Raw genomic sequence first — 27,980 nt, 5'->3', positions numbered from 1 at the left:
TTTAGAAAAAATCTTCATCAGGCTCTACCATGCCTCCTATTGCTTTTTCCCTTTTGAAGTAAGTAGAATTTTCTTGGGCCTCAGGTGAAAAGTTTAGAGTTGAGCCAGCTGCTCCCTTTGGACCTTCTTGATGGGCTAGACATGCTGTAGGATATCAGAGCTGGCCTTGGAAGGCAGATAACAAGGATCTAGAGGATTGCAAGAGAGCAAGGAGGGCTGGGAGGAGACAGCCAGGTCTTTAGGGAAGTGCCATACTCTGTGCATTTACTCAGTCACCAAGTGTTTATGCAGCACCTTTCATAGGCTAAATTGTAGCTGCTGTGATGACCAACACAAGAAGGAACAAGTGTTGCTTTCATAAAGCTCCAGGCAAGCAAGGATGTTCAGCAAACCATTATAACTCATAGTGATCCGACTCACATGGGAACTTATAAGGGGTTTTGGACGTGAAAGAATTTGTTAGGAGAGAAATAATGTCCTCACAGCACCAGAAACAGAAGCAAAGATGCAGAAGTAGGAATGTTTGTGTATTTGGGGACAGATGAGGAAGTGACTAGACTTCTGTTGACACCTTTTTTTTTTTTTTTCAAGAAAGATTTACCTATTTTATCTGAAAGGCAGAGCAACAAAATGGAGAAACAGAGAGATCTTCCATCTGTTGATTCACTCCCTAAATGGCCACAACAGTTGGGGCTGGGCTAGGCCAAAGCCAGAAGTCAGGAACTGTAGCCTCTGCTCCCAGGTGGGTGGCAGGGGCCTAAGTACTTGAGCCATCTTCTGCTGCTTTCCATGCATTAGTAGGAAACTGGGTCAGAAGTTAGGCAGCCAAGCTTCAAATTGGCACTCCAATATAAGATGATGGTGTTGCATGTGGAGGCTCAAGTCACTGCACCTACATCTTTTTTTTTTTTTTAATTATTTGAAAGGCAGAGAAAGAGAGAGAGGTGGGTGACAGAAGGGAGGGAGGTAGAGGGAGATCTTACATTCTCTGATTCAGTTTCCAAATGCCTGCAACAGCTGGGGTTGGGCTAGGCCAAAACCAGGAGCTCAGAACTTAATCCAGATCTCCTGTGTGAGTGGCAGGGCTCCAAGAACTTGAGCCATCACCTGCTGCTTCCCAGGGTGTGCATTAGCAGGAAACCAGAATCAGAAGCATAGCTGGGACTTAATCCAGGCATTCTGGTATGGGCATGCAGGAGTCCTAAGTGGTGTCTCAATGACTGTACCAAATAACCACCATGTGAACATTGTAAGGCAAGAAATTGCTCCACTCTTTTTTTTTTATCTTTCATAAAAACTCTTTTTGAAGGATATATATATATATATATAGAGAGAGAGACTGGCAAAAGTTTTGAGCAGTGCAAAATGGTACATAGTGACTAGTAATTTCCCTAATACCTTCTCTCTTAATTCTCCTCTCCAAGTTGAAGTATTTCCACATTGTCTTCTCTTTTAATAGTATGTATTATTCTCTTTGGCCTTATTTTTTGACAATTACACCTCTCATTAGTAGGACTGGATCGCTGAGAGTTGGAAAGAAATATTAAAGATTGAATTATGGAAATCAAGTGTTGCTCATTTGCTCAGTTTAGTTCAGATTACTTCAAGTAACTCCATTTTCAGTTTGTGGCAGGCTTTTTATGCAATTAATTGATTGTAGTGACTTAAGCAGTTTGTTTTTAGTTGCTCTTTGTTCATTCATTCATTCATTCATTCAATAAATGTTTCTGCAGTCACCTGCCAAGTGTCTGGCTCTGTTCAAAGACTTGAGGTTAAGGTGGTGAACAAGACAACACATCTATCTAGGGAACTTATTGGGGGCTACAGAGGAGGAGAAAGAACATAACAAGAAAAGTAGGTCATGGTGATTTTTAATGATTTTTAATAATTTTATGATGGTAATTTTAAAAGCAGTGAACAGATATAAAACAAGGATGAGAAGAGTGGCTCTAAATTATCCAGTCTTGGAGGATGTGATATTTGAGATTTGAAAAACAAGAACCAGGAGCTGTGCAAATATCTAGGGAAGGGTGGTGCAGGTGAAAGGCTGAGTTGGTGTAAGGCACTGAAGTGAGAGCCACTGTGCATGTTTAAGGACACAGGCAGAAGGCAAGGATGGCAGGAGCACAGATGGGAAATGGAGAGTGAGTGGCCTGTTTTACTTTACTAGGGCTGCCGTGACAAGGCAGTTTAAGGCACAGAAACTTATTTTGTCATAATTGTGGAGGCCATAAGTCTAAGATCAAGATGCTTATAGTGTTTGTTTCAAGGTCACCTTAGCTGGCAGAAGGCTGTCTTCCTCTGCTTTACATGGTCTTCCCTCTGTATGTGACTGTGTCCTAATATCTTATAAGAAAAACAGCAATCTTTATGAAATAGGGCCTCCCATAGAATCTCATTTTAATTACCATTTTAAAGGCTCCATCTCCAAATACTATTACATTTGGAGGCACTAAGGTTGAGGGTGTCAACATGTGAATTTGTGGGGAGCACAGTTCAGTTCATAATGTGGCTGTTAAGATCTGAGCAGGGGTCAGATTGTATAGGATTTTGTTGGCTAAGGTAAGGAATTTAAGAGTAATTAACAGTAGAAGGTGTTAAATGGGGTCTACAAATCCAATTAATATTTTGGAGTTGGAATTTCCTTGGAGATTCCTGGGAGGACAAGAGCACCCCTGACTCTGGATTCATAGGTAGCCTCTTTTAATCAGGGTCTAGACTAAACTTTCCTCACGCTGTTGACTGTCCTTGCTTTTCAGTTGAGTATGCCCAGAGAGCAACCCACACATCCAGGGCAGCCTGCCTTGATACTCGAAACAAACTCTGAGAAGCACAAAGGGCCAAGCATAAATACATGTTTTTGCAAACCCTCTAATCTATTTATGCCACAGAAATCTCCTAAATAGAGGAACTGGATTAACTGCAAATAGCCGTGGTCGACTTTCTATGAGTACATTGGCAATTGTGATGGCTCCTTGTGCTGCAAGATGGTTACAAAGAGAGATTTCTGTGTGGTGGTCATTTTCTGAACCCATCAGTGGGTTGTGTGTTTTCATCTGGGTCGAGGTCTCCAACCATAAACAAAGGAGGCAGTGGGGTCTTGAAATATGGCTTGAGAAATATCCATTTAATAAGCAGAGCTGAAACTGGAACAACTAATTCTGTTTTGTAAATACAAGCTAGCTGTTCAGTTTCTGTAAAGCACAGCTCTTGCAAAATGCTAAAGCCACATGGTCCTTGTGGTGTTAAAGTTTAAAATGATTTTGGAAGAATGGAAACTGTAGCTCTGTTTATCCTACCAATGTAGCAAATGTCAAAGCCAAATAGTAAACACTATTTTAAACAACTGAATGCCATTTACCAGCTATGAGGTACCTGCTTCAACAAAACTGTTTCAAATTGGAAGCAAGAAAATCTTTTCTCTCCATGTATTTAAAGATAGCATCAAAATGAACATCTGAGTCATAAATAATCTATGAAACAGATGACTCCTTATCCTATGACTTGATCTTGTTTTACCAGAAAAATTCTAAGTGAATCTCTTTTCTCTTTTACATTTTTAAAAGCAACTTCCCTTCTCTGGTCTGGTCCTCTGGTTAATGTGCTGAGGCAGGCTCTTGGCAGCCAGATGGAATACGATCTATATTTAGGACTTCCATTAGCTCTTGTGTTTGAATGCACTACCATATCCTAATTTTAACACAAAGATTCTATGATTGTGCATGGCCATTTATGTTGTTACTTCATAACCAAATCCTTGTGATCATATGTATTTTTATGGAGAGTTAAAAACTCATGCACATGCCCTTATTACTAGTCATATATTGATAAATGGGAAGTTAACTTGATAACATTTACCAGACTGATCAGTCTTGGTTCTGTCTTTTTTTTTTTTTTTTTAATGTCCCTTCTGAACTGGTGCGGGCATCATTTAGTACCTTCTTTTCAGTTGGTGGGCATTCAAGCAACCCAATTAACCTTGAGAATGGAGGGATGAGAAACAGAACAAGTTCATCTTAGGTTAAGAGGTTCATTTTGCCAGACGAATTTATCCTCATGGAGAAAGAAATTACTGTGCATTTCAAGTGAACCAGTCCCACTGTGTCAAAATGCTAATGGTAATTTTGGTAGTAGTAGAATTCAAGAAAGAAATACTCTTTTTTTTTTCTTAATCACTATTTCCCCAAATTATGTAGTAGAAGGCTCTTAATGATGATTGTAAAAATAACAACTCCCTCTTGCTTGTGCTAGACAGAGTACAAAGCAGTTTCTCATCTTGGCATTGAATGAGAGTAATCAACAAGGTGTCAGCAAGGCCTTCCCTGAGCACACCGGATGCTGGTATTGACATCAGGATACTGGGAGTGAGGCCTTGAGCTGGGTCTCAGGATCCTAACAAACCTTCTACAGGGAGCTACCTTCTAGAATCAGAGTCTTTAACAAAAGAGACATGATTTGAAGTTACAAGTACCCAGAAGGGTTTGTGGACATGGGAAAGGAGATGAGGAACCTGCAAAAAGCCTTATGTGCAGGAGAGAGGAGACACCAGGTTGTTATCTGTCACAGCAGCTGTTTGGACTCAGCAGGATGATTTGCACTGTTCCTTGCCATCTGAAGAAGAAGATCAGGAGTCCAGTGCATGATCAGCAGAACTGGATGGTGTCCTTGTCACTCACCGAGGTGGGCTACCTGTGATTTTTGAATCAGCTGTTGCACACATTAGCTGAGACTTCTTGCTATCACGTCACATGACCCCTGGCTGGAGAGGATGATGAAGGGAGATCCCACGCTATATCAAGAACAGTTCTTGCTAATTTTGTGCTTTGTCTTCCCCTCACATGGACCATGGCCTCTGTCAGCTGCTGTTTTACCCCCTGCTTTTCTGTTTTCCTCTTTGGCCTCTCTTCCCAAAATTGTTACTTAAATGTTGACATTCCCCTAGATTGTGCTCTTGGCACTTCCCTCTTCTCTCTTTGCCTTTACTCCCTGGACGATCACATGCACTCCCTGGCTTTGGTGACTGCCTCTACCAGGACAGCTGATGACTCTCAACTGAAAGCGGCATCTCCAGGCCAGACCTTGTTCTCTGGTTCCACAGGCACCCACATCGAACATGTTTGAGCGGAACCCATGATGTTTCCATCCCCCAGATCATGCCTTGTCCTGAGATCTTTGTCTCTGTAACATTGGCCGTGATTTATTATGCTTATGATATTCCAGGCCCAGTGCCAAGCTTTTGGTGTGCTGCACCTCATTTGACCCTTCCCAGAGCCTGAGATGGGAGATGCAATGACTATCCCCTTTTTGCTGCCTATCAGAGGCACAGAGTGAAATGGTGCCTTGCCCCAGGTCTGACAGCCGGTCGGGGAAGAGCTGGGGTTTGAGCACAGGCTGTCTAAACTGCAGCCCATGCTTTCAGCCGCTCTGCTGTGCCATTTGCTGTTGTGCTCTTACCCAAGTCAGAAACAAGGACATCTTTTCTGACACCTTTTCCCATCTCCCATTTGTAATCTTCTGCCAATCCAGGCCCTTTTGCTCCTGAATAAATTGAGCCTTTCTGTTTTCCTCTGCCTTCACTATCACTGTTAGCAAGCCTGGGCACTGCAATGATTTCCTAACAGCTCTTCTGATATTCCTTTTTTCTCCTTTCCACTCCACAGATTTTCCCTATTATAGCTGAAGGACTGTGTCTAAAACATAAAATCAGTTTTATCGGCCGGCGCCGTGGCTCAATAGGCTAGTCCTCCACCTTGCGGCGCCGGCACACCGGGTTCTAGTCCCGGTCGGGGCGCCGGATTCTGTCCCGGTTGCCCCTCTTCCAGGCCAGCTCTCTGCTATGGCCAGGGAGTGCAGTGGAGGATGGCCCAGGTGCTTGGGCCCTGCACCCCATGGGAGACCAGCAGAAGCACCTGGATCCTGGCTCCTGCCATCGGATCAGCGCGGTGCGCCGGCTGCAGCGGCGGCCATTGGAGGGTGAACCAACGGCAAGGGAAGACCTTTCTCTCTCTGTCTCTCTCACTGTCCACTCTGCCTGTCAAAAAAAAAAAAAAAAAAAAAAATCAGTTTTATCACTCCACTAACTCAAATGCACCAATGGTTTCCCAGTGTCCTCAGGGCAAAGACTGAACTCTTTTTCTTCAAAAATATTCATTTAGGGCCCAGCACTGTGGCACAGTGGATTAAAACCCTGGCTTAAAGCACTGGCATCCCATATGTGTGCCAGTTCTAGTCCTGGCTGCTCCTCTTCCCATCCAGCTCTCTGCTATGGCCTGGGAAAGCAGTAGAAGATGGCCCAAGTCCTTTGGCCCCTCCATCCATGTGGGAGACCTGGAGGAAGCTCCTGGCTCCTGACTTCAGATTGGCTCAGCTCCAGCCATTTTGGCCATTTAGGGAGTGAACCAGAGGATGGAAGACCTCTCTCTGTGTCTCTAACTCTCTCTGTAACTCTGTCTTTCAAATACATAAAAACAAATCTTTAAAATAAAAAAAATACATTTATTTATAATGGAAGGAGGGAAAGAGACAGAGACAGAGAAGAGATGTCTCACATCCACTGGCTCACTACCCAAATACCCAAACACTTGCAGTAGCTGGCGCTGGGCTGGGCCGAAGCCAGGGAGCAGGAACTCAATCCAGGTCTCCTACATGGATGGCAGGGATTCAACCACATGAGCCATCACCTGCTTCCTCCCAGGGTCTGTATAAGCAGGAACTGGGAGCAGATCCAGGACTCAAACCCAAGCACTTGATATGGAATGTGGGTGTCTCAAGCAGTGTCGTAAGCATTGCTACAAATGCCCACTCCAGTCTGAACTCTGCAACGTGCCTTAAAGGGCATGATGCTCTTGGCTGTGTTCTCTCCCACCTTCTGACTGCTAGACCCCATCTCTCTCCTTGTACTGTCCATGTACTCCAGTCTTCCTGAACTTCTTCCCCTTCCCAACTCCTGGAAGAGCATCACTCTCTCTCTCACCTCTTGCTGTTGAGTGGCTGATTCTTTGTCTGAACACTCTTCCTCCTTCTCTTTCCCTGATTTATTTCTGTTCATCTGTGAAGGCTTCAGGGGTCTCCTTGCCTTGATATCTGTGTTCAGTGTGGCTGCCACTTACGGTGGCTAGGCTCTGTTCTGAGTTATTTATTTATTTATTTATTCAAATGGCTGCCATGGCCAGTGCTGTGCTGATCCGAAGCCAGGAGCCAGGTGCTTCTTCCTGGTCTCCCATGCGGGTGCAGTGGCCCAAGCACTTGGGCCATCCTCTACTGCCCTCCCAGGCTACAGAAGAGAACTGGACCGGAAGAGGAGCAACCAGGACTAGAACCCGGCGTCCATATGGGATGCCGGTGCCGCGGGTGGAGGATTAACCAAATGAGCCACAGCGCCGGCCCCTGAGCATTTTATTACTTGTTATTTTTATTTTTAAGATTTTTAAAATTTTTTTTAATTTTTAATTTTTTTTGACAGGCAGAGTTAGTGAGAAAGAGAGAGACAGAGAGAAAGGTCTTCTTTCTGTTGGTTCACCCCCAAAATGGCCGCTATGGCTGGCGCGATGCACCGATCCAAAGCCAGGAGCCAGATGCTTCCTTCTGGTCTCCCATGCAGGTGCAGGGCCCAAGGACTTGGACCATCCTCCACTGACCTCCCAGGCCACAGCAGAGAGCTGGACTGGAAGAGGAGCAACTGGGACAGAATCCGGTGCCTCAACTGGGACTAGAACCTGGGGTGCCGGTGCCGCAGGCGGAGAATTAGCCAAGTGAGCTGCGGTGCTGGCCTTATTTGTTATTTTTAAAATTTTTCCCAAAGATAGCTGGCACCGCGGCTCAATAGGCTAATCCTCCACCTGCGGCTCCGGCACACCGGGTTCTAGTCCCAGTCGGGGCGCCGGATTCTGTCCCGATTGCTCCTCTTCCTGTCTAGCTCTCTGCTGTGGCCCGGGAGTGCAATGGAGGATGGCCCAAGTCCTTGGGCCCTGCACTTGCATGGAAGACCAGGAGAAGCACCTGGCTCCTGGCTTCGGATCAGCGCGGTGCCCGCTGCAGCATGCCAGCCGCAGCGGCCACTGAGGGGTGAACCAATGGAAGAAGAAAGACCTTCCTCTCTGTCTTTCTCTCACTGTCCACTCTGCCTGTCAAAAAAAAAATTTTTTTTCCCAAAGAGAACTTTTATTTAAGGAATACAGACTTCATGCATTTCATAAGTATAATTTCAGGAATATAATGATTTTTCCCACAATACTCGCCCTCCCACCCACACTCTCACCCCTCCCCCTCTTCCCTATTCCATTCCCAGTCCCATTCTCCATTATGATTCATTTTCAATTAACTTTATACACAGAAGACCAACTCTTTACTAAGTAGAGTTCAACAATTTGCATGAAAAAATAGAAAACCAAACTTTCTCAATAGTAGAGACAAGGGCTGTTCAAAGTTATTGCATCTTGAAGTTAATTTCACTTTTTTTTGAGAAAATTATTTAAGTAATTAATTTATTTTTTAAGATTCATTTTATTTATTTGAAAGGCGGAGCTAGAGAGAGAGAGAGAGAGAGAGAAGTCTTCCATTCTACTGGTTCACTCCTCAGATGACTGCTATGGCCAGAGCTGAGCTGATCTGAAGCCAAGAGCCAGGAGCTTCTTCCAGGTCTCCTGGGCCATCTTCCACTGCTCTCCCAGGCCATAGCAGAGAGCTAGATCAGAAGAGGAGCAGCTGGGACTCAAACCAGCGCCCGGATGGGATGCCAACACTATAGGCTGGGGCTTTAACCCACTGCGCCACAGACCAGTCCCAATTAATTAATTTTAAAGAAGCACCCAAGAATGATACATCTTTTGAGAGCAATGAGACATAGGTATGAGACATAAGACCTCCATTTAATACATTAAAAGAAAATAAGTCCTTGAGAATAAATTTTATTATTAATTAAGGAAGCAACTAAGAAAACAAGCAATGGAGTTGGACACTTAAGCATAACTAAAACATATGAGACATAAGAATATCCTCTACTTAATACACTAAAATAAAATAAATCTTTGAGAACAAGTTTTACTGTTAACTCTCATAAAACAACTCTTTGAGGACAGAGGTCCTGCATGGGAAGTTAGTGCACAGTGACTCCTGTTGTTAACAATTAACACTTTTATATTTGACTTCAGTGATCACCCAAGGCTCCTGACATGAACTGCCTAGGCTATGGAAGTCTTTTGAATCCACAAACTCTGTCAGTATTTAGACAAAACCATCAGCAAAGTAGAAATTTCTCCTCCCTTCAGAGAAAAGTACCTCTTTCTTTGATGACCAATTCTTTCCACTGGGATCTCACCAACCAAAGTGCTTCATGTAGGGCATATTTTGCCACAGTGTCATGGCTTTCCATGCCTGAAATGCTCTGAGCATTTTAAATGTGAGAATGCATTTAATTTTGCAAACCTCTACAAGCTAGGCATAATTATTATTTCCATTTAGCAGATGAGGCAGTTAAAGAACAAAGTGTTTCCATCATAGTTCACCAGTGGAAATTTGTCACAGGGCTCTGACTACAGGGTATTGCAAGAACAGAAAAGGCAAATGGTGGGTGCAAGGCAATCTAGAGATTAGTATCCACAGGAAGCAGCTGCTGCAGGTTACAGGGAGAAGGTGGTGTCACCAGAACGGAGGTGCTGGGTCTGTGTACAGGAGCTGTGACCCCTACCAGAGTAGCTACTACAGAGAGGGAGTGAAGCACCCTTGCCATTTCTCTCCTCCTACCCACTGAGATCCACCACTGTTGCCCATTGGCTGAACTAACCAGATGCCTTTGACAGAGAACCTGGGAAAAGTCATTTGCAGAGGTTCTAGAAAGAATGCAGAATGGATTAAGAGCAAAGAGGCAGGAGAGAGACTCAGAAGGTATCTAATTTGCCCAAGGTCATACAGCTTCTAAATGGCAGGACCCCAGTAGCTTGGCCCCAGTAAGTGTGTCTTTAGCCACTGTTACATGCTTCTTCTCAGAGAACCTGGGGCAAGGCACTGAATCCTTGTACCTCCAGAGACGTGAACGGGCCATGTAAAAGGCAAAGTGAGTTAGAATACATCATATACTTTTTTTTGGTGCCTGGACTATCACAAGCACAGTGAATCTTGGTGACTATTACAGAGATAAGGATCCTAGCAGAAGGCAGCGGATTGGGGGTGGGTGCCATGCTCAGTGCTGTTCTAAGCTTTTTCTCTGGAAGGTAGTTGTTTATGTTTTCCAGATAATAAAACTGAAGCCGCAAGAGTTTGGCTTTCCCATGGTGTCACAGCGGAAGGGGAAGTGGGACTCAGAATTGGGCTCCAGTGCCAGTGTGCTGGCAGCCATGTTGAAATTCTTGTGTGACAGATTGTCTTTCTGCTAAACTAGATTCTCAGGGGGATACAACCTGTATTTTTTTTTCTCATTTTTTTGGCATTGGTTCCTTAGTGCTTGCTCAGTACCTGGTACCTGGAAGGTACTCACAGCATATTTGCTACATGAATTTTTCAATGGCCAGGTGATTTGTAGCTGCCTGTGGAGAGCAGATGTTCCCCCAATTTTTTCTGGCCTGCTTGGTAGACAGTGAAATTTTGAGCCAGGAGCTGTAGGCCCAGTCTCTCCTCAGGAGCTGATTCAAGGCCATCTCTACAATGCATGCCTGGATGTTCCAGCTCTGCCGTGTCATCAGCTGTGCCGTGTCTCTCCAAGGCCTCCTCTTCGTAGAGGCAGTCTATTTCCTGCTTTCTTGGAGTGATCAGTTCTGAACACGGCAAGCAGGATAGCAGTCAGAGTGGGAACACTGCAGTAGGAAGATGGAAGGGGAAATGAAATGGGGTGGAAGGTCACCATTGGGAGGTTCTCAAGGGCACTAAAAGGTCATAATTTGAAAATGAGTATACGGAGATATCATGAGACTGAGAATTATATGTTGCTGAATCAAATGATTCTGTTTGCATCATGGAAATCAACTTGGGTTACGAAGTGACAGCAGATCCCGTTTCTCTGCCTCTGTTTCCCCACATAAGGAACAAAGCAAAGCTCAGTTTCGCTGATTGTTGGAAAGGCTCATCCTAATTGTTAGAGAAATGTAATATCAAAATAGTTACTGAATTGGATGTTGGTATGAGGACATGGGCTAAAATTAATTTTTTGATCTGTTGCCACAGTATACTGCTGGGGATGCTGCTCTTTCTTGAAATTTCTCTCCTCTTGCTGGCAAAAACAAGTGAGCTTCTTGTAAGAAGACAATGTGTATTTAATAGATAATAAGAATTATGTGCCTAGAAATGATTTGCTCTTTGGTTGCCTACAAAAGACAGAGCTGAACTGGGAAGTGCTTAGAAGCATGGAGGATTTCAGGAAATGCCTTTTATGTCCTAGTCTCACCACTGTGACCACGTTTCTTTCTTTCTTTCTTTTTTTTATTTGACAGGTAGAGTCATAGACAGTGAGAGAGAGAGAGAGAGAGAGACAGAGAGAAAGGTCTTCCTTCTGTTGGTTCACTCCCCAAATGGCCGCTATGGCGGGCACTGCGCGGATCCGAAGCCAGGAGCCAGGTGCTTCTTCCTGGTCTCCCATGCGGGTGCAGGGGCCCAAGCACCTGGACCATCCTCCACTGCCCTCTTGGACCACAGCAGAGAGCTGGACTGGAAGAGAAGCAACCAGGACTAGAACCAGCGCCCATATGGGATGCCAGCGCCGCAGGCGAAGGATTAACCAAGTGAGCCACAGCGCTGGTTTCTGCCTTCCTTTCTTCATCGTTTCTTTCCTCACTTATATTTAGCTGATGATGCTTTGCTGAACGGTACATGTCTTGTTAAGCCACCTTCAACTCTCCCTGGAACAACACAAAAACTTGATTACTAGCTTTTAGTGAAGCCCTGTAAGCTACTGACACTAGTCAATCATCCATTACTTTCTAGAATGAACTAATCCTGCAGAGACTATTGATAGCCAGAAGCTATATATTAGGTTCCAGATTTCCTAGCAGAGAGAAGTTGAAATTTTAGCATTGGTTAATCAAGAAATAGGTACTGACAATTGACTTGATTTTGGTTATGTTTCTAAATGATTTTGTATTATATTAAAACATAGCCAAATAATAAACTTAAATAACATATAGTTAAGCACTAATTTATTCATCTTATTAATCACAACCAATGTGGCATTTGGAAAATAGTTGTGTGGTCACGTGGTGGAAACTGTCTTCATTGGGTCTCAGATGTCAGTTAGTGTGGGGAGTAGAAGACCTTTGCAAGAACTTGCAAGGCCCCTAAAGGCTGAGCATTGCAGACTGGAACTTTGAAATTCTCCCTTTCCAAGGCATGTTTAGTTTGGTGCAATGTCTCCAGATATGCTTTTGTACCAAGTGTTTCTTTTCATGGAAAATGGGGGTTGGTGTTGTGACATAGCAAGTAAAGCTGCGACCTGCAATGCCAACATCCCATATAGGTGCCGATTCGAGTCCTGGCTGTTCTACTTTCAATCCAGCTCCCTGCTAATGCACCTGGGAAAGCATTGGAGAATGGCCCAAGCATCTGACCTGAAACTATAACTTTATTTTTAAAATGAATTCTGCTGCTTTTTCCTTCACCTTATGCTACCTAATGGCTCACTCCTTCCTTCCCTCCCTTCCTCCTGAAATCAAGATTACCCTCTCTAGGGAGAAGCTTTTTGACTGTGCAGTTTTTTGCTAACACAGACTGAAAGCAAATCTATAGGACACTGCTGATTATTTCAGGGAATTCATTGAAATCAACTGCTTCACATGACCATGCCTCCTAAATATTGTTCCATCAGAGGCCCCGTGGCCTGAGCATCACCCCTTTCAGATGCTTCCCAGGCCAGAGGGCCAGCTGGCAGGGGTCTGTTTTGCTTATCTCAGTGTGGGTTTTCACTCTGCCCGGGACATGTGCTAATTCTGAATCATAACCTAGCCTACAACCTGGGGGTACACAAGGGATGTTTGAGAGAAAATGCAACTTGTTTGGTGAACTGAAAACCAAGTAGCTCATGTTTGATTAAACATTAAAAAAAGAGAGAAAGAAGAGCTCTTGCAAAGGAACTAAGTGACACACAAGCCTCTTTCTGTGCTTTGGGGCAGTCAGGGTATGGAAGGGCAGTGGGAGGGGGTGGAATTGTAGAGAAGGCCGCTGAGTTTATTTTTAACACCACAAGTTAAAGGCATACTCTGTGTTCTTTCCTTTCAAAAACAGGCTTTTAACCTCTCGAAGGGTTTTGAGTCTATTCTGCCTGTGGGGGTAATACCCTGCTTGCAGCTGGCAACTCCTACTGGCTCGTTGCCCCTTACTGGCTTCCTCCAAGTACTTAGACCCATGGAAAAACCCCAGAATTTCTGTTCAGAGAGCCCCTGATTAGCATATGCACACACAGAGTAAAAACCTTGGCTGTTTACCTGAAACTCCAGTTTTCCAAACCTTGTTGTTTTGGAAAAAGTCCTCTTTTTAAAATATTTGGGGTGTGTAACATAATGGATATAGGTTTCATGAAGTCTGTCATGATAATTTATTCATTGCATGTTATGAGCAACACAGCACGCATGCACATATGCCAATAGAATCAGATGTGTGGGAATGGGTATGATAATAAGCCAATGATGGATGGCTTATGAGGTGCCAGCCTCTGTCCTTCATGTGGTTACTGCTCAGAATATGTTCTGAGGGGAGGGAATGATAGTGTCCCATTTTATAGAGGAAGAAACTTTGGGCTCAGGTTTACTGAGTCATCTATGGAGATTGGATACTCAGGGAGTGAGTGTTGGGAAGGGATCAAAACTCGGGCAGTTATGCAGCTTAGGTGCTCTGCTACCTCAGACAGAAAGTGCATAAATTAGAAAAGCAGCCCTTACTTTAAGACATTTTTGCTTCCATGTGTTGGAAAGTTATCAGCCATACTGGTTTTGGTTAGAACATGACATTTTGATGCCAGATGTCAGAATAAATATGAGCACACAAATCTACAGTGTTAATGCACCATTACATATGATATTCGTGTGCAGTGCACAGCTCACACAAAGGCCCATGGTGGTCCCAGGTACACACACACACAGACACACACACATGTATTCCTATAAGCATGGAAGTTTATGAAGCAAAAAGACTGCTTAGTTTAAAAAGAGAGAGACCTAGTCTTTCGTCTTTTTCTTTGTGTGTATGTGTGTATCTACATTCAGTTTTTAATGTTTTAGATATTTTTATCAGTTTTTATTTTCCAGTTTTTTAAAGAGAAATATACAGTACATCAACATTGCCTATGGTCATTATACTGTGCAATAGAACGCAAGAACTTCTGGCTCCCATCTAGCTAAAACCTAGTGCCCACCCAGCAACCTTATCCTATCGGCTCCTCCTCATTGCCCTCCCCAGGCTCTGGTAAGCAATATTATACTTTTATTTTATTGTATGAGATACTTAATTTTTATAAAGATTTTTTTTAAACTTATTTGAAAGGCAGAGTTACAGAGAGAGAGAGAGAGAGAGAGATCGATCTTCCATCCACTAGTTGACCCCCGGAATGGATACAATGGCCAGGGCTGGGTCAGGCTGAAACCAGGAGCTAGGAGCTTCATCTGGGTCTCCTACATGGGCACAGGGGTCCAAACACTTGGGCCATTTTCCTCTGCTTTCCCAGGTGTATTAGCAGGGAGCTGGATTGGAAGTGGAGCTGCTGGGACTCAAACTGGTACCCATATGGGATGTTGGCACTGCAGGTGGTGGCTTAAAGTGAGCCCTATTACTTATTTTTAAAACCCCAATTATGAGTGAAATCATGTAATATTTGTCTTTCTGTGCTTAATTTATTTAACTTAACATAATAACCTCCAGCTCTATTCATGTTATTGCAAATGACAAGATTGCATCCTTCTTGATGGCTAGGTAATATTCCCATGCATACATGTACCACATTTTGTTTATCCAGTCATTGGTAGATAGATACTTAGGTTGTTTCTATCTCTTGATTATTAGGAATGGTGCTGCAGTAAACACAGAAGTGCAGATGTCTCTGTAACAGATTTCATTTCCCTTGGATATATCCCCACTAATGGGACTGCTGGATTATGTGGTAGATCCATTTTTAGATCTCTGGGGAGCCTCCATACTGTTTTCCACAATGGCTGTACTAATTTTCTTTCCCTCCAACAGTATGTCAGGGTTCCTTTTGCTCCACATCCTTGCCAGCACTTCTTATCTTTTTTTTTAAATTAATTTATTTATTTGAAAGTCAGAGTTACACAGAGAGAGGAGAGGCAGAAAGAGAGAGAGAGAGAGAGGTCTTCCATCCTCTGGTTCACTCCCCAGTTGGCCCCAATGGCTGGAGCTGTGCAGATCTGAGGCCAGGAGCCAGGAGCTTCTTCCAGGTCTCCCACATGGGTGCAGGAGCCCAAGGACTTGGGCCATCTTCTATTGCTTTTTCAGGCCATAGCAGAGAGCTGGATCGAAAGAGGAGCAACTGGGACCAGAACCGGCACCCGTATGGGATGCCAGTGCTTCAGGCCAGGGTGTTAAACCACTGCGCCACAGCGCCAGCCTCAATCTTTTTTTTTTTTTTTTTTTTTGGACAGGCAGAGTGGACAGTGAGAGAGAGACAGAGAGAAAGGTCTTCCTTTTGCCGTTGGTTCACCCTCCAATGGCCACCGCAGCCAGCATGCTGCGGCCGGCATACCGTGCTGATCTGATGGCAGGAGCCAGGTACTTATCCTGGTCTCCCAAGGGGTGCAGGGCCCAAGCACTTGGGCCATCCTCCACTGCACTCCCTGGCCACAGCAGAGAGCTGACCTGGAAGAGGGGCAACTGGGACAGAATCCGGTGCCCCGACCGGGACTAGAACCCGGTGTGCCGGTGCCGCTAGGTGGAGGATTAGCCTAGTGAGCCGTGGCGCCGGCCTCTTCTAGTAATTTCTAAGTTTCATTTCTCACATTTAGTTCTTTTATCCATTTTGAGCTTATTTTTGTACATAGTGAGAGATAAGGGTCTAGTTTAATTATTCTACATGTATCCAATTTTCCCAGCACCACTTGCTAAAAAGATTGTCCTTTTTCTAATGCATATTCTTAGCTCCTTTGTCAAAGATCAGTTGGCTGTAGTATATGGATTTACTTCTAGGGTCTATATTCTATTCCAGTGTTTATGATTCTGTTTCTGTGCCAATAACATGCTACTTTAATTACTATAGCCTTGTAATATATTTAAAGTCAGGTGGTGTAAAGCCTCCTGCTTTGTTCTTTTGACTCAAGATCTCCTTGGCTGTTTGGGAACTTTCGTGGTTCCATACAATTTTTAGTCATGTTTTTCCTAGTTCTCTGAAAAAAAAAATGCGGATTTTGATAGTGATTCATTAAATCTGTAAATTTCTTTGGGTAGTAAAGACATTTTAATGATATTGATTCTTTTTTTCTTTTTTCTTTTTCTTTTTTTTTTTTTTTTTTTTGACAGGCTGAGTGGACAGTGAGAGAGAGAGACAGAGAGAAAGGTCTTACTTTTTGCTGTTGGTTCACCCTCCAATGGCCGCCGCGGCCGGTGTACCGCGCTGATCCGATGGCAGGAGCCAGGAGCCAGGTGCTTCTTCTGGTCTCCCATGGGGTGCAGGGCCCAAGGACTTGGGCTCATCCTCCACTGCACTCCCTGGCCACAGCAGAGAGCTGGCCTGGAAGAGGGGCAACCGGGACAGAATCCGGCGCCCTGACCGGGACTAGAACCCGGTGTGCCGGCGCCGCAAGGCGGAGGATTAGCCTGTTGAGCCGCGGTGCCGGCCTGATATTGATTCTTTCGATTTATGAACACAGGATTTCTTTCCATTTCTTTGTATCCTCTTAAATTTATTTCATCAGTAATGTATAGTTTACATCATAGAATTTTTTCACTTCTTTGGTTACATCTGTGCCCAAGTATTTTATTTTTTTTTGCATATATGGGAAATGGGATTACTTTCATGGTGTCCTTTTCAGATGATTCACTATTGATGTATAACAAGGCTGCTGATTTTTGTATGTTGACTTTGGATCCTGCAACTTTACTGAATTTGTTTATGAGTTCTGAAAGCTTTTTGGTGGGATCGTTGGGATTTTCTGTATATAAGATCATATCATCTGCAAACAGTGACTGTTTGACTTCCTTCTTTCCAGTTTGCATGTCCCTTGTTTTGCTTTATTGCCTATTTGTCTTGGTGAGAACTTCCAATGAAATGTTGAACAAAAATGGTGAAAGTGGGTATGTTGTCTTGTTCCAGATCTTAGAGAGAAAGCCTTCAGCTTTTCCCATTTGAAATGATGTTGCTGTTGGCTTATTACATGTGGTCTTTTTTTGTGTATTGAGGTTTTTTTTTTTTTTTTAATTCATGAAATGATGTTGAAGTTGATCAAATTCTTTCTCTGCATCTAGATGATCATAGAATTTCTTATTAATAAATGTTTTCTAAAAGATTATTTTTACTTATTTGAAAGGCAGTTACAGGGGCCGGCACCATGGCTCACTTGGTTAATCCTCCGCCTGTGGTGCCAGCATCCCATATGGGCGCCGGGTTCTAGTCCTGGCTGCTCCTCCTGCAGTCCAGCTCTCTGCTGTGGTCCGGGAGGGCAGTGGAGGATGGCCCAAGCACCCGCATGGGAGACCAGGAGGAAGCACCTGGCTTCTGGCTTCAGATCGGCACAGCACCAGCTGTAGCGGCCATTTGGGGAGTGAACCAGTGGAAGGAAGACCTTTCTCTCTGTCTCTCTCACTGTCTGTAACTCTGTCAAATAATAATAATAAAAAAAGGCAGTTATATAGGAAGAGGGAGAGGAGGAGGAGATGGAGAAGGTGAAGGAGGAGGAGAGAGAGAATATCTTTCATCCACTTGGTCACTCCTCAAATGGCTGCAAAAGCCAGGGCTGGGCCAGATCAAAGTCAGGAGCCAGGAGCTTCATCCAGGTTCCCCATGTGGGTGACAGGATTCCAAACATTTGGGCCATCCTCTGCTGCTTTTCCCAGGCCATTAGCAGAGAGCTGGGTTGGAAGTAGAACTCCTGAGACCCAAACCAGTGCCCATATGGGATGCTGGTGCTGCATGTGGTGGCTTAACCTACTGTGCCACAGTGCCAGTCCTGTTCATACAATTCTTGTCTGTCATTTTGTTGACGTAAATTGATTGATATACACATGTTGAACCACCCTTACATGCCTAGGACAAATCCTTGATCCTGGTGAATGATCTTTTTAATGTGCTGTTGGATTTGATTTGCCCTCAAACAAATGACTTATCACTATACCTTCAGGAACTAGAAAAACAAGAATAAATGAAATCCAAAATTGATAGAAGGAAAAATATAATAAAACTCAGAGTACAAATATATGATACAGATACTAAAAAATATGCAAAAAATCATAGATATTTCTTTGAAAATATAAATGAAATTCATAAGGTCTTAGCTGTACTAAACAAGGAAAAAAAGAAAAAGGATTTAAATACATAAAATCAGAGATGGAAATGGAAATATTTTGACTGACACTGTAGAAGTACAAAGGATTTTAAAAGACTGCCATGAACAATTATATGGCAACAAATTTGATAACATAGAAGATTTGGGCAAATACTTTGACACATATACTTTACCAAGACTGGGACATGAGGAAATAAAATAGCTATACAGGTCATTAACAGGTAGCAAGATGGAATCAGTGCTGCAAAATCTCCCCTCCAAAGAAAGCCCAGAACCAGATGACTTTAGTGCTGAGTTCTACTAAACTTTTAAAGAAGAATTACATCACTACTTCTTAAATTATTTCAAAAATAGAGGAGGACAAAATTCTTCTCTGTTCATTCTCTGAAGTCACTATTACCTTGACACTGAAACCAGACAAGGACACAACAGATAAAGAAAGCCACAGGCCAACATCCTTGATGAATCTAGATGGAAAAAATCCTCAAGAAATAGTAGCAAATCAAATCCAATAGCACATTTTAGATTTTTAGAGGTAACCAGCCTGATCTGACCATAGTAACTGCTCTTCTGTGTGCCTTCATCTGGAACTAGTAGAGGCCCAACAAGGTAGTCTGATACTTATATTTGTGTATATCACAAAAATGCCCTACTCTCACTTCCCTTTTTTTCCTCCCCTGGCTAGCAAACATTGAATACACATTGTGCACAGTATGTATATGTATGTAAGAATGTGTTAAGGTGTGGGAGAAAAATTATTCATAAATTTGGGATTATTAAAATTAAATTATGAAAATTAAAATTATGAAAATTTTCCAATACTGAAGCAGACCAAAAAACACAATGAACCCCACGTGTCTCCGTGAACCTATCATCTATCTCCAAAAATTTCTTGACTAATAGCTAATCTTCATATTGTTTCATCCATATTTCTTTTTTCTTTCTTTCTTTCTTTTTTTTTTTTTTTTTTGACAGGCAGAGTGGATAGTGAGAGAGAGACAGAGAGAAAGGTCTTCCTTTGCCGTTGGTTCACCCTCCAATGGCTGCTGTGGCCAGCGCGCTGTGGCCGGCGCACCATGCTGATCTAATAGCAGGAGCCAGGTACTTATTCTGGTCTCCCTTGGGGTGCAGGGCCCAAGCACTTGGGCCATCCTCCACTGCACTCCCTGGCCACAGCAGAGAGCTGGCCTGGAAGAGGGGCAACCGGGACAGAATCTGGTGCCTCGACCGGGACTAGAACCCGATGTGCCGGTGCCGCTAGGTGGAGGATTAGCCTATCGAGCCGCGGCGCCGGCCTCATCCATATTTCTGTTTACTCCCCTTTATATAGTTTTTCAAAATTTTGTTTATTTACTTGAAAGACAGAGAGAGACAAAGAAAGAGACAGAAGACAGATGGTGGAACATCTCCTATTTGCTGGTTCACTCCACAAAATGCAACAACTAGGGAGGAGCCTGGCTGGAGCCAGGTGCTGGGAACTCAATCTGGGTCTCCTATGTTGTTTTCAGGAACCCCAGTTAGTGAACTGATTCCTCCCAAGTGTGCATAAGCAGGAAGTTGGAATTGGGAGCAGAGTTGAGACTTGAAGCCAGATGTCTGCCCACCCCCTTCATATTTTCAAATCTTAGAGATCATATAATTTTATCCCAAAATAATTAAGTACATTAATCTACAAGATATGAACTATGGGGCTGGCATTGTGGCATTGTGGCCATTTAAGGTGCTGCTTGCAAGACAGCATCCCATATGAGCACTGGTTCAAGTCCCGGCTGTTCCACTTTGAGTCCAACTCCCTACTAATGCTCCTGGGAAATCAGTGGAAGATGACTCAATTACTTAGGCCTCTGCTACCCACGTGAGAGACTGAATGGAGTTCTTCACTCCTGGCTTTGGCCTGGCCCAACCCCTGTTATGGCCTTTTGAGGAGTAAATGAGCTGAAGGAAGATGTTTCACTCTGTCTCTATCTCTCTCTCTGTAATTCTGCCTTTTAAATAAATGAGTGAATGAACGAATGAATGAATAAATAAATCTTTATATTAAACAAAGGTGACTAGGAGGATCAGAACAAAGAGTAAACTATATGAACACTCCTTAAAGGAAAGGTTATGGGGGCCGGTGCTGTGGCATAGTGAGTTAAGCTGCCGCCTGCAGTGCCAGCATCCCATATGGGCGCTGGTTCAAGACCCAGCTGCTCCACTTCTGATCCAGCTCTCTGTTATGGCCTGGGAAAGCAGTAAAAGTCCTTGGGCCCTGCACCTGCGTGGGAGACCCAGATGAAGCTCCTGGCTCCTGGCCTCAGATTGGCACAATCTAATTGTGGCCAATTAGAGAGTGAACCAGCTGATGGAAGACCTCTCTCTCTCTCTCTCTGCCTCTCTTTCTCTCTCTATGTAACTCTAACTTTCAACTAAATAAATCTTAAAAAAAAAGAAAAGGTTATCAATAAATATGAGGATACTTAAAAATATATGAACAATATTTAAAAAGCCATATTGCCCTTTAAAAAAATTATTTGTCTTCACTTTATTTGAAAGGCACAGAGACAGAGATCTTTCATCTGCTGGCTCAATCTCCAAATGCCTGCAATAACCAGGGCTGGGGCAGGTGGAATATAAGAGCCCAGAACTAATCCTAGTCTTCTACATGTGTGGTAGGCACCTAAGTACTTTAGCCTTCATCTATTGCCACACAGGGCACATGTTAGCAGGAAGCTGGATCAAAAGTAGAGTGGCTGAATTGGAAATAGGCATCCTAATGGGTGTCCTAACCACCATGCCACATCTCTGCCCTGTCATTGCCATTATTATATCTAAACAGAAATAACAAGAATTCCTTAATATCATCATATATCCAAACAGTGTTCAAAATGTCTATTGTTTCTTAGGTTTTCTTTTCTGCTTCTTTGTTTTCATCATGCTTATTTGAAATGGGAATCTATTCAGTTCAAGTATCACTTTGGTCGTGTCCTTTAAGTCTCTTTTAATCTACAAGTTTTCTCTTCATCTCTTTTTTTTCAGAATTTGGACTTTGCAGATGGCACCCTCATAATGTAGTTCAACATTATCCTCCTCAGTAGAATTCCCTGGAGGAGTCCAGGCATCTCCGTCTTCTCTAAGGTGCTTGGGTGAATTTAATCCACAGCCAGGCTTGGAACATATTGGTGTCGCTCCCCCTCTTCGTGGAGGAACGACACAGGACCCTGCCTAGGCTTCATATCCGAGTCACGGCACCATTATGTCGCTCCCCGTCTTCATGGGGGAACGACACAGGACCCTGCGCTGTTCTTTCGTCTGCTCGGCCCTCCCCGGGTTTGCTGCTGGTTCCTCCCGGGTTGGCTACTATCCCTTCCACCTCTGTGGAAGGGCAGTTCCCCCTGGCCACATTCCCCACTTCCGCAGGGGAGCGGCACACCGCCGGCCGGCTCTCTGGGGGGCTGCACAGGTGTTCCTTCAGATGTTCCCCATAGATGTTCCTGGTGCATGCCGTCTCTCTCCTCCTTTATAGTCCTCCTCCGCCAATCCTAACTCGGCTGCCCACACGCCGAGTACGCTGCTCTCCTCCAATCAGGAGCAAGTCCTACAGTTTATTAGTTGAACTGGAGGCAGCTGTGCGGAAGCTGTTTACTCCTCTCCCAGCACCATATTGTGGGAGAGCAGATGCATAGAATAAGTCTTAATTCCAGTAACTCAGTCCAGTCCGGATTGCTCCCCACATATTGGAGTAGCTCTGTGTTTGCTGTTGGATTTCTTAACATCTTAGTGGAGGAAGCGAAACTCTGAGGAATGTGAGTACAACTGTAAAAGTATATGTCAGCCATCCGTTGACAGGTAAAAAATGCTGGCCTGAATGCTGAGGACATACAGAATCCCTAGGGCAATTCAGGAGACTCTGGGGAGAACAATTTCTTAGCTAGGCTTGGGAGGTGGCAATAGACCAAAAGAAAGAGGAACTCCCACCTGGAGGATGTGAAGGTTCTGCCTGAGACCACGTGAGAAGCAGTCGGTAACTGGCAAATTGTTCATGAAAAGGCAAAGCCTCCATTTCATGGGTTTGAGTGAGTTAATGATTGACTCAAGTGGAGTTTAAGTAACTGGGAAAAGCAATGTTCTATGGATACTTGACTGATGGTCAGTCTACATGTTTTCAACAAATTGTGAAATGAGCACATTTGATTCATTTTGAGTACTTTTGTTGTTGTTGTTGTTGAAGAGTGGCTTTGCGGAGGACATCAAAGGCAGAGAGATTCTTGGGGCTGTGCTTTATAGCCTTCATACCCATGAGGATTTATTGCGCAAATGTCATTGCTCAGAAAAGGTAGGCTTGCCCTTGTGGAGGCATTTCCTGCACGTGCTTGCGGAAGCAGCAGCGATGCTGGCTGTTGGAAGCTGCTTGGCCTGGGCTTGCTTTCTTGTGTGCACCTTTCAGGTTTTAGGATATTTCAGAAATAGTAGCATTACATTTTCTCTGTCAGGTTAGAGTTTTGAGTGTCCTTTACCTGTGTCCACATTGGTCTGTCGGCACCTGCCCCAGCTCTCTTCTGTCCTGCTTGCCTTATCTACTCTGCTGCTGCCCAGGGAGATGCTTTCTGTCTGTCTGGGGTCAAAGTCTGTCCCTGACACTGGGTGAGTGACCCTGGGTAGGTCACTTAATTCTCTGGTCCTGATATCTTACCTGTAAAATAAAGTTCTTATCACTTGCTCCACCTACCACGTGAGGATGTGAGCATCAGATCAAATGTGCAGGTGAAAGTCCTTCATTAAGCTGTAAAGTGCAGCACAGTTGCCCTTGCTGCCTGTCACCTCCCCTTCCACCTGCGCTCATTCCCTCCTGGCTGGTAGTATTGAAGAAACTGCACAGATTTTAGGGTCAAATAAGGCCCCAATACTTTTTAGCTGTAAAGTTTTGCATAACTCAAGCTGTGAATCTTAGGTTTCTCATATAAATGAAGATAATTTATTTAGCATTTGTTTATTTACATCTTTATTTATTCAGGCCGCACTTAGACATAGGCTTGTTGTGAAGACTAAAGCTGAGATAACACATGTTATCTCACATAATATAGATTAGCAACCAACATAGATTTGGCACCCAATCAGTTCTTGATAAATGGTGATTATTTCTCTGTCCCTGTTCTTGCAAATTGAACTGTGGTATGGCCCAGCTATATGTCTTCCTCTTTAAAGAAAGACTTCTTCCTCCAGATCTCTGAGGACAGTACTGTCCAGTAGCTGCGTCGGCCTTCCCTTTTTGTACTTGTACCCTAAGCTTTGCTTATGGCTCGGGCAAGCTTTATACTCTCTTTGAAATCTGAAGGGAATTGTAGACTAGAGTCCTCCTCCTATATTACTTGGGGATGCACATTACTCAACAGCATGTGTAAAAAAGACCCAAATGTTTGGTTGGCTGCAAAATTAACGTGAGTCGACAGTGTGATGGAATAGGTAGAAACTTGTAGGAAGCACTCATGGAAGTGTCCACTTGAAGAATAGTCCTGGACTCATCCTGCCTGTGTTCATCAGGCCACAACCAGAAGAAAAGACACAGTCCAGATCACCAGTAGGGGAGCACTAGCAAAGAGCTTGGGACCCAGGGTGTCTGCCTAACTGATAGAAAAGTGGAAGATTATTTTTCTTTAATTTTATTTATTTTTTATTATTTTTTTTGACAGGCAGAGTGGACAGTGAGAGAGAGAGAGAGACAGAGAGAAAGGTATTCCTTTTCTGTTGGTTCACCCCCTAATGGCCACTGCAGCTGGTGCACTGTGGCCGGCGCACTGTGGCCAGCGTACCGCGCTGAGCTGAAGCCAGAGGCAGGTGCTTCCTCCCAGTCTCCCATGGGGTGCAGGGCCCAAGCACTTGAGCCATCCTCCACTGCACTCCCCGGCCACAGCAGAGAGCTGGACTGGAAAAGGAGCAACCGGAACAGAATCCGGCGCCCCGACCGGGACTAGAACCTGGGGTGCCAGCACCGCAGGTGGAGGATTAGCCTATTGAGCCGCGGCACCAGCCAGAAAAGTGGAAGATTCTTAAACTGTAGATGACCAATTCAAGAGAGAGACATAATGTCATCTGTTTTCTGAATGGAATAAACCATTAGAGAATACAGAAGATCACCACTTTGCATTTACGTAAGAGTATAAGTTTTAAGGAGTATGTATGTATGTAAGAATGTATTTGACTCCACAGGGAAGAATTAAGGGCAGTATTTAGAAGTTACAGGGAAGTAGTTCTAGTGATAGTTCTGTTTCTGTTTCTGTTTCATACATCAGGCCTGTTTAAGCATTAGCTATTAAAACTGGGCTTTCTTGTGGCCTGCCTCAGCATGGCTTTACACACAAAAAGTATTCAAAATAATGTTGAAATTGTGAATTAGAAATGGACAGTATTGGGGCCAGTGCTGTGGCATAGCAGGTAAAGTCGCCGCCTGCAGTGCTGGCATCCCATGTGGGCGCCTATTCAAGTCTAGGCAGCTCCACTTTTTTTTTTTGACAGGCAGAGTGGACAGTGAGAGAGAGAGAGAGACAGAGAGAAAGGTCTTCCTTTACCGTTGGTTCACCCTCCAATGGCCGCCGCAGCCGGCGCGCTGCGGCTGGCGTACCGCGCTGATCCGATGGCAGGAGCCAGGAGCCAGGTGCTTTTCCTGGTCTCCCATGGGGTGCAGGGCCCAAGGACTTGGGCCATCCTCCACTGTGCTCCTGGGCCACAGCAGAGGGCTGGCCTGGAAGAGGGGCAACCGGGACAGAATCCGGCGCCCTGACCGGGACTAGAACCCGGTGTGCCGGCGCCGCTAGGCGGAGGATTAGCCTAGTGAGCCGCGGCACCGGCCGCAGCTCCACTTTCAATCCAGCTCTCTGCTGTGGCCTGGGAAAGCAGTAGAAGATGGTCCAAGTCCTTGGCCCCCTGTACCGCATGGGAGACCTGGAGGAAGCTCCTGACTCCTGGCTTCAGATTGGCACAGCTCCAGTTGTTGCAGCTATCTTGGGAGTGAACCAGCAGTTGGAAGTCCTCTACCTCTCTGTGCCTTTGCTTCTTTGTAACTCTGTCAGTCAAATAAATAAATAAATCTTAAAAAAAAAGAGAGAGACAAAAAAGAAATGGACGGTATCACAAATGCACCAGAAATTAAAAGGTAACAAGGGATAATCAGGTGCAACTTTGTTAATTAATTTGAAAGACTATGGGGCTGGCACTGTATGCTTGGTGGGTGAAGCTGCCGCCTGCAGTGCTGGCATCCCATATGGGCTCCAGTTCGAGCCCTGGCTCCTCCACTTCTGATCCAGCTCTCTGCTACGGCCTGGGGAAGCAATGGAATTATAGCCCAAGTCCTTGGGCCCCTGCATCAACATGGGAGACCTGGAAGAAGCTCCTGGCTCCTGGCTTCGGATTGGCACAGCTTTCAACCATTGTGACCATCTGGGGAGTAAACTAGGAGATGGAAGATCTCTATCTCTCTGCCTTTGCCTCTCTGTAACTCTGCCTTTCAAATAAATAAATACATCTTTAAAAAAAAAAAAGGAAGACTGTTCAATGGTCAATTTTCTAGAAAACTACAATTAAAAGTGACTCAAGAAGAAATAAATTACCTATATCCTATGATCTTAAAATATATTAAATCAGGGATTACATCTACCCAAATAATGAAATACAATGCAGAGAATGTTCAAGAAAAATCTCAGTTTTACATAAGTTTCAGAGAGCAACACTATGAAAAGAAGGAACATCCACAAATTCTTGAATCTATCATACATAGATAGCAGGAAAGCTTCCTAACCTCATCTCTTATTTTTCCCCCCCAAGATTTATTTTTTATTTATTTGAAAGGCAGAGCTACAGAGAGAGGGAGAGGGAGAAGGAGGGGAAGAGGGAGAGGAAGAGGGAGAGGGAGAGGGAGAGGGAGAGGGAGAGGGAGAGGGAGAGAGAGAGGGTGAGGGAGAGGGTGAGGGAGAGGGAGAGGGAGAGGGAGATCTGTCTACTAGTTCACTCCCCAGATGGCCACAATGGCCAGGGCTGGGCCAGTCTAAAGTCAGGAACCCAGAGCTTCTTCCATGTCTCCCACAGGGGTGCAGGGCCCCAAGTACTTGGGCCATCCTCTGCTGCTTTCCCAGGCACATTAGAGGGAGCTGGACTGGAAGTAGAGTAGCCATGTCTAGAACTGGTGCCCACATGGTATGCAGGTATCACAGTGGTGGCTTAATTGATTATTCCACAATGCTGGCCCTGAGCTAACCTCATTTATAAATATAAAGTTATAACTTATAATAAAATTTAGCAATTGGTAACTTAAAATGCAAAACAAACAAACAAAAATCAAAAAACTCTGCAATGACTAAGTTGTGTTTATCCCAGGAAAGCAAGTATGGCTTAATGTTAGAAAAATCAATTTATGTAACTTATTAACAAATTGCAGCAGAAAAATCACATAATTATCTCAATAGAGGCAGAAAATCATTTGTTAAGTTTTAATACTCTTTCATATTAAAAAATCAAGAAATACAAATAGAAAGAAATTTTCTTAATAGAATAAAATATCAGACTTGTAGCAAACATATTTATTAGTGAAACTTTAGAATTATTTAGAGTTATTCCCTTTAACATAAGGAACAAGATGACTACTATTACTTTTTTTTAAATTTTTTTGACAGGCAGAGTGGACAGTGAGAGAGAGAGACAGAGAGAAAGGTCTTCCTTTTGCCGTTGGTTCACCCTCCAATGGCCGCCGCAGCCGGCGCGCTGCGGCCAGCGCACCGCGCTGATCCGAAGGCAGGAGCCAGGTGCTTCTCCTGGTCTCCCATGGGGTGCAGGGCCCAAGTACTTGGGCCATCCTCCACTGCCTTCCCGGCAAGGCAGAGAGCTGGCCTGGAAGAGGGGCAACCGGGACAGAATCCGGCGCCCTGACCAGGACTAGAACCCGGTGTGCCGGCGCCGCTAGGCGGAGGGTTAGCCTGTTGAGCCACGGCGCCGGCCGATGACTACTATTACTGTTTATACCCAGTCATTATTTAGAGATACCATTAGAGTAGTTAAGACAAAAAAAGGAGAGGCATAAGTATTGTAAAAACAAACAAAATTACTACTATTCACAGAAGTAAGATTGCCTTCATAGAATCTTAGAGAAAATATGAGCAAACAATTTGAATGAATATGAGAGATCAACAGGTTACCAAAGACTTGAGTGGTGAACATGGTCTGTTCTTCTGTACTTTTGGACTTCAGTGATGAGACTGCCCTGTGTTTCTTACTCACCTTACGCTGTGACCCTCTTCCACATCGCTACTCCCTTGAGCCTTCTACACTTCACTGAGCAAGCCGTGCTTCCCCACCCCACACTTGCCCTTAGGAAAGAATGTCTCTTGCTGCCTAAGAAAGGCTCTTCATCTGTCACGGCTTGAAGTATTTCATTTAGAAAAACACCTGAAAGTGCAGCCATGTTAACAGCAGCACTGTTCATGGTAGCTAAAATGTGGAAGCAACCCACGTGTCTGTCTGTGGATGAATGGATAGGACAAAATGTGGTATACCTATATGATGGAATATTATTTTGCCATAAAAAATGAAGTT

The 27,980-nt window shown here is 44.2% G+C and overlaps 1 long non-coding RNA gene across 10 annotated transcripts in view; it reads left to right on the top strand.

Annotated features, from left to right (window-relative positions):
* The window catches only part of LOC103348347 (uncharacterized), a 370,913-nt gene that overhangs the window by 204,283 nt on the left and 138,650 nt on the right, over positions 1 to 27,980 (top strand). The window contains exon 6 of one of the 10 annotated variants that reach the window (XR_016216912.1): positions 11,421 to 13,055. The exons of the other annotated variants lie outside the window; for them this stretch is intronic. This is a non-coding gene — a long non-coding RNA (uncharacterized LOC103348347). Of the gene's footprint in view, positions 1 to 11,420; positions 13,056 to 27,980 lie in introns of those variants that run through there. 10 annotated transcript variants of the gene reach the window in all.

Source organism: Oryctolagus cuniculus, chromosome 11 (genome assembly GCF_051225735.1).
Source record: "Oryctolagus cuniculus isolate XC-2025 breed Fujian yellow rabbit chromosome 11, ASM5122573v1, whole genome shotgun sequence".
NCBI lineage: Eukaryota > Metazoa > Chordata > Mammalia > Lagomorpha > Leporidae > Oryctolagus > Oryctolagus cuniculus.
Note: the sequence above shows the minus strand (reverse complement) of the source record. Positions and strands in the feature narration are given on the sequence as shown.